This window comes from Salvelinus namaycush, unplaced genomic scaffold (assembly GCF_016432855.1).
Source record: "Salvelinus namaycush isolate Seneca unplaced genomic scaffold, SaNama_1.0 Scaffold5, whole genome shotgun sequence".
In the NCBI taxonomy this organism is placed as follows: Eukaryota; Metazoa; Chordata; class Actinopteri; order Salmoniformes; family Salmonidae; genus Salvelinus; species Salvelinus namaycush.
In genome coordinates this window covers 247,501-257,958 of record NW_024061197.1, presented here as the reverse complement: position 1 = coordinate 257,958, position 10,458 = coordinate 247,501, and positions in this window count along the sequence as shown.

Genomic DNA, 10,458 nt, shown 5'->3' with positions numbered 1-10,458 from the left:
AGACTATAATTCAGCTGTAGTGTCCTGGTTAGTGTCTACACTATTAAACAGTGATTCACTGGTACAGACTATAATTCAGCTGTAGTGTCCTGGTAGTTGTCTACACTATTAAACAGTGATTCACTGGTACAGACTATAATTCAGCTGTAGTGTCCTGGTTAGTGTCTACAGCTTTAAAAGTTTAATAGTGTAGACACTAACCAGGACACTACAGCTGAAATATAGTCTGTACCAGTAAATCACTGTTTAATAGTGTAGACACTAACCAGGACACTACAGCTGAATTATAGTCCTGTACCAGTGAATCACTGTTTAATAGTGTAGACACTAACCAGGACACTACAGCTGAATTATAGTCTGTACCAGTAAATCACTGTTTAATAGTGTAGACACTAACCAGCAATAATGGAGGAGATTCAGCTGGTTCTAGTAGTGGACACATCAACAGGTTGACATAACAGAGGAGATTCAGCTGGTTCTAGTAGTGGACACATCAACAGGTTGACATAACAGAGGAGATTCAGCTGGTTCTAGTAGTGGACACATCAACAGGTTGACATAACAGAGGAGATTCAGCTGGTTCTAGTAGTGAACACATCAACAGGTTGACATAACAGAGGAGATTCAGCTGGTTCTAGTAGTGAACACATCAACAGGTTGACATAATGTAGGAGATTCAGCTGGTTCTAGTAGTGAACACATCAACAGGTTGACATAACAGAGGAGATTCAGCTGGTTCTAGTAGTGGACACATCAACAGGTTGACATAATGTAGGAGATTCAGCTGGTTCTAGTAGTGAACACATCAACAGGTTGACATAATGGAGGAGATTCAGCTGGTTCTAGTAGTGGACACATCAACAGGTTGACATAACAGAGGAGATTCAGCTGGTTCTAGTAGTGGACACATCAACAGGTTAACATAACAGAGGAGATTCAGCTGGTTCTAGTAGTGGACACATCAACAGGTTGACATAATGTAGGAGATTCAGCTGGTTCTAGTAGTGGACACATCAACAGGTTGACATAACAGAGGAGATTCAGCTGGTTCTAGTAGTGGACACATCAACAGGTTGACATAACAGAGGAGATTCAGCTGGTTCTAGTAGTGGACACATCAACAGGTTGACATAATGTAGGAGATTCAGCTGGTTCTAGTAGTGGACACATCAACAGGTTGACATAACAGAGGAGATTCAGCTGGTTCTAGTAGTGAACACATCAACAGGTTGACATAACAGAGGAGATTCAGCTGGTTCTAGTAGTGGACACATCAACAGGTTGACATAACAGAGGAGATTCAGCTGGTTCTAGTAGTGAACACAACAGGTTGACAGAGGAGATTCAGCTGGTTCTAGTAGTGGACACAACAACAGGTTGACATAATGTAGGAGATCCAGCTGGTTCTAGTAGTGAACACAACAGGTTGACATAACAGAGGAGATTCAGCTGGTTCTAGTAGTGAACACATCAACAGGTTGACATAACAGAGGAGATTCAGCTGGTTCTAGTAGTGAACACAACAACAGGTTGACATAACAGAGGAGATTCAGCTGGTTCTAGTAGTGAACACATCAACAGGTTGACATAACGGAGGAGATTCAGCTGGTTCTAGTAGTGGACACATCAACAGGTTGACATAATGTAGGAGATTCAGCTGGTTCTAGTAGTGGACACATCAACAGGTTGACATAACAGAGGAGATTCAGCTGGTTCTAGTAGTGGACACATCAACAGGTTGACATAACAGAGGAGATTCAGCTGGTTCTAGTAGTGAACACATCAACAGGTTAACATAATGTAGGAGATTCAGCTGGTTCTAGTAGTGGACACATCAACAGGTTAACATAACAGAGGAGATTCAGCTGGTTCTAGTAGTGGACACATCAACAGGTTGACATAACAGAGGAGATTCAGCTGGTTCTAGTAGTGAACACATCAACAGGTTGACATAATGTAGGAGATTCAGCTGGTTCTAGTAGTGGACACATCAACAGGTTAACATAACAGAGGAGATTCAGCTGGTTCTAGTAGTGGACACATCAACAGGTTGACATAACAGAGGAGATTCAGCTGGTTCTAGTAGTGAACACAACAACAGGTTGACATAACAGAGGAGATTCAGCTGGTTCTAGTAGTGAACACAACAGGTTGACAATGTAGGAGATTCAGCTGGTTCTAGTAGTGGACACATCAACAGGTTAACATAACAGAGGAGATTCAGCTGGTTCTAGTAGTGAACACATCAACAGGTTGACATAACAGAGGAGATTCAGCTGGTTCTAGTAGTGGACACATCAACAGGTTGACATAACAGAGGAGATTCAGCTGGTTCTAGTAGTGAACACAACAGGTTGACAATGTAGGAGATTCAGCTGGTTCTAGTAGTGGACACATCAACAGGTTAACATAACAGAGGAGATTCAGCTGGTTCTAGTAGTGAACACATCAACAGGTTGACATTATGGAGGAGATTCAGCTGGTTCTAGTAGTGGACACATCAACAGGTTGACATAATGTAGGAGATCCAGCTGGTTCTAGTAGTGGACACATCAACAGGTTGACATTATGGAGGAGATCCAGCTGGTTCTAGTAGTGAACACATCAACAGGTTGACATAACGGATGAGATTCAGCTGGTTCTAGTAGTGAACACAACAGGTTGACATAACAGAGGAGATTCAGCTGGTTCTAGTAGTGAACACATCAACAGGTTGACATAATGTAGGAGATTCAGCTGGTTCTAGTAGTGGACACATCAACAGGTTGACATAACAGAGGAGATTCAGCTGGTTCTAGTAGTGGACACATCAACAGGTTGACATAACAGAGGAGATTCAGCTGGTTCTAGTAGTGAACACATCAACAGGTTGACATAATGTAGGAGATCCAGCTGGTTCTAGTAGTGGACACATCAACAGGTTGACATAATGTAGGAGATCCAGCTGGTTCTAGTAGTGAACACATCAACAGGTTGACATAATGTAGGAGATCCAGCTGGTTCTAGTAGTGAACACAACAACAGGTTGACATAATGGAGGAGATTCAGCTGGTTCTAGTAGTGAACACAACAGGTTGACATAATGTAGGAGATTCAGCTGGTTCTAGTAGTGAACACATCAACAGGTTGACATTATGGAGGAGATTCAGCTGGTTCTAGTAGTGAACACATCAACAGGTTGACATAACAGAGGAGATTCAGCTGGTTCTAGTAGTGGACACATCAACAGGTTGACATAATGGAGGAGATTCAGCTGGTTCTAGTAGTGAACACATCAACAGGTTGACATAACAGAGGAGATTCAGCTGGTTCTAGTAGTGAACACAACAGGTTGACATAATGTAGGAGATTCAGCTGGTTCTAGTAGTGGACACATCAACAGGTTAACATAACAGAGGAGATTCAGCTGGTTCTAGTAGTGAACACATCAACAGGTTGACATTATGGAGGAGATTCAGCTGGTTCTAGTAGTGAACACAACAGGTTGACATAATGGAGGAGATTCAGCTGGTTCTAGTAGTGAACACATCAACAGGTTGACATAACAGAGGAGATTCAGCTGGTTCTAGTAGTGAACACAACAGGTTGACATAACAGAGGAGATTCAGCTGGTTCTAGTAGTGGACACAACAGGTTGACATAACAGAGGAGATTCAGCTGGTTCTAGTAGTGAACACATCAACAGGTTGACATAATGTAGGAGATTCAGCTGGTTCTAGTAGTGAACACATCAACAGGTTGACATAACAGAGGAGATTCAGCTGGTTCTAGTAGTGAACACATCAACAGGTTGACATTATGGAGGAGATTCAGCTGGTTCTAGTAGTGGACACATCAACAGGTTGACATTATGGAGGAGATTCAGCTGGTTCTAGTAGTGGACACATCAACAGGTTGACATAACAAAGGAGATTCAGCTGGTTCTAGTAGTGGACACATCAACAGGTTGACATAACAAAGGAGATTCAGCTGGTTCTAGTAGTGAACACATCAACAGGTTGACATAACAGAGGAGATTCAGCTGGTTCTAGTAGTGGACACATCAACAGGTTGACATAACAGAGGAGATTCAGCTGGTTCTAGTAGTGAACACTGAATCCTTCCTTTTCTTTCTGGTCTGTGTTTGTCCTATCAGCTGTCTCAGTCTCACGTCACAATTAGACATTTATCCATGTTTCTCAAACGTAACATTTAGAAGTTGTTCCAAACATCACATTTAGTGTTATGGGTGAAGTTTAGGCATTAGCTCCAAATAGTTAAGGATAGGCTTAAAACACACACAGCTACTCCCCCCTCCCCCCCCTATCCTTCCTACCCACACCATCCTCAGGGAGGAAACCAGGAACAGCACTGGCGCTTCCTGGAAAACACAAATCAGAAAGTGCCCAAGCCTCTTCCTGCCGTCACCGGAGATGAAATACCTTTAACAAAACTAAAGTGAGAAATATCCTTCTGTTCTGTTTAGTTCTACTCTTCCTGTAAAGGGTGAAGCAAGGAGCAGTGGAAGTTGTACAGCAGTAGTCAGACAGACTACCATCCAGGACCTCTATACCAGGCAGGGTCAGACTGCCATCCAGGACCTCTATACCAGGCAGGGTCAGACTGCCATCCAGGACCTCTATACCAGGCAGGGTCAGACTGCCATCCAGGACCTCTATACCAGGCAGGGTCAGACTGCCATCCAGGACCTCTATACCAGGCAGGGTCAGACTGCCATCCAGGACCTCTATACCAGGCAGGGTCAGACAGATGACTACCATCCAGGACCTCTATACCAGGCAGGGTCAGACTGCCATCCAGGACCTCTATACCAGGCAGGGTCAGACTGCCATCCAGGACCTCTATACCAGGCAGGGTCAGACAGATGACTACCATCCAGGACCTCTATACCAGGCAGGGTCAGACTGCCATCCAGGACCTCTATACCAGGCAGGGTCAGACTGCCATCCAGGACCTCTATACCAGGCAGGGTCAGACAGATGACTACCATCCAGGACCTCTATACCAGGCAGGGTCAGACTGCCATCCAGGACCTCTATACCAGGCCGGGTCAGACAGACTACCATCCAGGACCTCTATACCAGGCAGGGTCAGACAGATGACTACCATCCAGGACCTCTATACCAGGCAGGGTCAGACAGATGACTACCATCCAGGACCTCTATACCAGGCAGGGTCAGACAGATGACTACCATCCAGGACCTCTATACCAGGCAGGGTCAGACAGATGACTACCATCCAGGACCTCTATACCAGGCAGGGTCAGACAGATGACTACCATCCAGGACCTCTATACCAGGCAGGGTCAGACAGATGACTACCATCCAGGACCTCTATACCAGGCAGTGTCAGACAGATGACTACCATCCAGGACCTCTATACCAGGCAGTGTCAGACAGATGACTACCATCCAGGACCTCTATACCAGGCAGGGTCAGACAGACTACCATCCAGGACCTCTATACCAGGCAGTGTCAGACAGACTACCATCCAGGACCTCTATACCAGGCAGTGTCAGACAGATGACTACCATCCAGGACCTCTATACCAGGCAGTGTCAGACAGATGACTACCATCCAGGACCTCTATACCAGGCCGGGTCAGACAGACTACCATCCAGGACCTCTATACCAGGCAGGGTCAGACAGATGACTACCATCCAGGACCTCTATACCAGGCAGGGTCAGACAGATGACTACCATCCAGGACCTCTATACCAGGCAGGGTCAGACAGATGACTACCATCCAGGACCTCTATACCAGGCAGGGTCAGACAGATGACTACCATCCAGGACCTCTATACCAGGCAGGGTCAGACAGATGACTACCATCCAGGACCTCTATACCAGGCAGGGTCAGACAGATGACTACCATCCAGGACCTCTATACAAGGCAGGGACAGACAGATGACTACCATCCAGGACCTCTATACCAGGCAGGGTCAGACAGATGACTACCATCCAGGACCTCTATACCAGGCAGGGTCAGACAGATGACTACCATCCAGGACCTCTATACCAGGCAGTGTCAGACAGATGACTACCATCCAGGACCTCTATACCAGGCCGGGTCAGACAGATGACTACCATCCAGGACCTCTATACCAGGCAGGGTCAGACAGATGACTACCATCCAGGACCTCTATACCAGGCAGGGTCAGACAGATGACTACCATCCAGGACCTCTATACCAGGCAGGGTCAGACAGATGACTACCATCCAGGACCTCTATACCAGGCAGGGTCAGACAGATGACTACCATCCAGGACCTCTATACCAGGCAGGGTCAGACAGATGACTACCATCCAGGACCTCTATACCAGGCAGGGTCAGACAGATGACTACCATCCAGGACCTCTATACCAGGCAGGGTCAGACAGATGACTACCATCCAGGACCTCTATACCAGGCAGGGTCAGACAGATGACTACCATCCAGGACCTCTATACCAGGCAGGGTCAGACAGATGACTACCATCCAGGACCTCTATACCAGGCCGGGTCAGACAGACTACCATCCAGGACCTCTATACCAGGCCGGGTCAGACAGACTACCATCCAGGACCTCTATACCAGGCCGGGTCAGACAGACTGCCATCCAGGACCTCTATACCAGGCCGGGTCAGACAGACTACCATCCAGGACCTCTATACCAGGCCGGGTCAGACAGACTGCCATCCAGGACCTCTATACCAGGCAGGGTCAGACAGATGACTACCATCCAGGACCTCTATACCAGGCCGGGTCAGACAGACTACCATCCAGGACCTCTATACCAGGCCGGGTCAGACAGACTACCATCCAGGACCTCTATACCAGGCAGGGTCAGACAGACTGCCATCCAGGACCTCTATACCAGGCAGGGTCAGACAGATGACTACCATCCAGGACCTCTATACCAGGCAGGGTCAGACAGATGACTACCATCCAGGACCTCTATACCAGGCAGGGTCAGACAGATGACTACCATCCAGGACCTCTATACCAGGCAGGGTCAGACAGATGACTACCATCCAGGACCTCTATACCAGGCAGGGTCAGACAGATGACTACCATCCAGGACCTCTATACCAGGCAGGGTCAGACAGATGACTACCATCCAGGACCTCTATACCAGGCAGGGTCAGACAGATGACTACCATCCAGGACCTCTATACCAGGCCGGGTCAGACAGATGACTACCATCCAGGACCTCTATACCAGGCAGGGTCAGACAGATGACTACCATCCAGGACCTCTATACCAGGCCGGGTCAGACAGACTGCCATCCAGGACCTCCTTACCAGGCCGGGTCAGACAGACTGCCATCCAGGACCTCTATACCAGGCCGGGTCAGACAGACCACCATCCAGGACCTCTATACCAGGCAGTGTCAGACAGATGACCACCATCCAGGACCTCTATACCAGGCAGTGTCAGACAGATGACTACCATCCAGGACCTCTATACCAGGCAGTGTCAGACAGATGACTACCATCCAGGACCTCTATACCAGGCAGTGTCAGACAGATGACTACCATCCAGGACCTCTATACCAGGCAGGGTCAGACAGATGACTACCATCCAGGACCTCTATACCAGGCAGGGTCAGACAGACGACTACCATCCAGGACCTCTATACCAGGCAGTGTCAGACAGATGACTACCATCCAGGACCTCTATACCAGGCAGTGTCAGACAGATGACTACCATCCAGGACCTCTATACCAGGCAGGGTCAGACAGACGACTACCATCCAGGACCTCTATACCAGGCCGGGTCAGACAGACTACCATCCAGGACCTCTATACCAGGCCGGGTCAGACAGACTACCATCCAGGACCTCTATACCAGGCCGGGTCAGACAGACTGCCATCCAGGACCTCTATACCAGGCCGGGTCAGACAGACTACCATCCAGGACCTCTATACCAGGCCGGGTCAGACAGACTACCATCCAGGACCTCTATACCAGGCAAGGTCAGACAGACTGCCATCCAGGACTTCTATACCAGGCCGGGTCAGACAGACTACCATCCAGGACCTCTATACCAGGCCGGGTCAGACAGATGACTACCATCCAGGACCTCTATACCAGGCCGGGTCAGACAGATGACTGCCATCCAGGACCTCTATACCAAGACGACATTGAATGTTCCCGAGTTGCCTAGTTACAGTTTCGACTTAAAATCGGTATGAGCAAGACTTGAAAATGGCTGTCTAGCAATGATCAACAACCAACTTGACAGAGCTTGAAGATTTGTTTTTATAATAATGTGCAAACATTGTACAATCCAGGTGTGCAAAGCTCTTAGAGACTCACAGCTGTAATCAATGCCAACCCTCTAACACGCATTGACTTAGGGGTATGAATATTCATGTAAATGGTATTTCTGTATTTCTTTTTCAATACATTTGCTTACATTTCTATAAAAAATGTTTTCACTTTGTCATTATAGGGTATTGTGTGTAGATGGGTGAGAAATAAAATCAATTGAATCCATTTTGAATTCAGGCTGTAACACAACATGTGGAATAAGTCAAGGGGTATGAATACTTTCTGAATGCACTGTGCATGTACCTCCATTACCTCGTATACCTGCACATGGACTCGCTACTGGTACCCCGTGCATATAGCCAAGTTATCATTGACTCGCTACTGGTACCCCGCGCATATAGCCAAGTTATCATGGACTCGCTACTGGTACTCCGGGCATATAGCCAAGTTATCATTGACTCGCTACTGGTACCCTGTGCATATAGCCAAGTTATCATTGACTCGCTACTGGTACCCCGTGCATATAGCCAAGTTATCATTGACTCGCTACTGGTACCCCGTGCATATAGCCAAGTTATCATTGACTCGCTACTGGTACCCCGCGCATATAGCCAAGTTATCATTGACTCGCTACTGGTACCCCGTGCATATAGCCAAGTTATCATTGACTCGCTACTGGTACCCCGCGCATATAGCCAAGTTATCATTGACTCGCTACTGGTACCCCGTGCATATAGCCAAGTTATCATTGACTCAGCTATATGCACGGGTACCAGTACAGAGTCAATGATAACTTGGCTATATGCACGGGGTACCAGTACCAGACTCGGTACTGGTACCCCGTGCATTTAGCCAAGTTATCATTGACTTGGTACAGATACCCCGTGCATATAGCCAAGATATCATTGACTCGTGTTGGAGATTTTCCAGTCATCTGATGATTTTCAGTAACCTATACTGTTCTCTTTGAAGTAGAAAGAAAAATCAATATAGGCTTAAATATTAGACATATGTCAGCAGAACCTATGTGAGTGTCCAAGCTAGATCAACATCGAATTGACCATTGGACATGTAAAGAACAGAAGGTAAGCAGAATCTGTGTAGATGAGGCAAGGTAAACTAACAAGACGTGACTGGTCTGGGCCATATCTGATCTTGTGAAGGCTACTGGACACGCACACAAGTTAAGAATACATTGATAATATAGGTCTGAACTTGTAAAGACCTTTGGACAGAAACTTTAGCTAAGGGGTATGCATGACATGCCTCCGGAACAGCTGATGCTCTCATGCATGACTCAGTGTTGCTTGCCTCGAAGCGAGCATAGAAGTGACTTAGCTCGTCTGGTAGGGTCGTGTCACTGGGCAGCTCGCGGCTGTGCTTCCCTTTGTAGTCTGTAATAGTTTGCAAGCCCTGCGACATCCGACGAGCGTTGGAGCCGGTGTAGTATGATTCAATCTTAGCCCTGTATTGACGCTTTGCCTGTTTGATGGTTCGTCGCAGGGCATAGCGGGATTTCTTGTAAGCTTCCGGGTTAGAGTCCCGCACCTTGAAAGCGGCAGCTCTACCCTTTAGCTCAGTGCGAATGTTGCCTGTAATCCATGGTTTCTGGTTGGGGTATGTATGTACAGTCACTGTAGGGTCGACGTTCTCAATGCGCTTATTGATAAAACCAGTGACTGATGTGGTGTACTCCTCAATGTCATCGGAAGAATCCCGGAACATGTTCCAGTCTATGATAGCAAAGCAGTCCTGTAGTTTAGCATCTGCTTCATCTGACCATTTTTTTATAGACTGAGTCACTGGTGCTTCCTGCTTTAATTCTGGATTGTAAGCAGGAATCAGGAGGATAGAGTTGTGGTCAGATTTACCAAATGGAGGGCGAGGGAGAGCTTTGTACGCATCTCTGTGTGTGGAGTACAGGTGATCTAGAATTGTTTTCCCTCTGGTTGCACATTTAACATGTTGATAGAGATTTGGTAGAACTGATTTAAGTTTCCCTGCATTAAAGTCTCCGGCCACTAGGAGCGCCGCCTCTGGGTGAGTGGTTTCCTGTTTGCTTATTTCCTTATACGGTCTTAGTGCCAGCATCTGTCTGTGGTGGTAAATAAACAGCCACGAAAAATATAGCTGAGAACTCTCTAGGCAAGTAGTGTGGCCTGCAATTTATCACAATATACTCTACTTCAGACGAGCAAAATCTA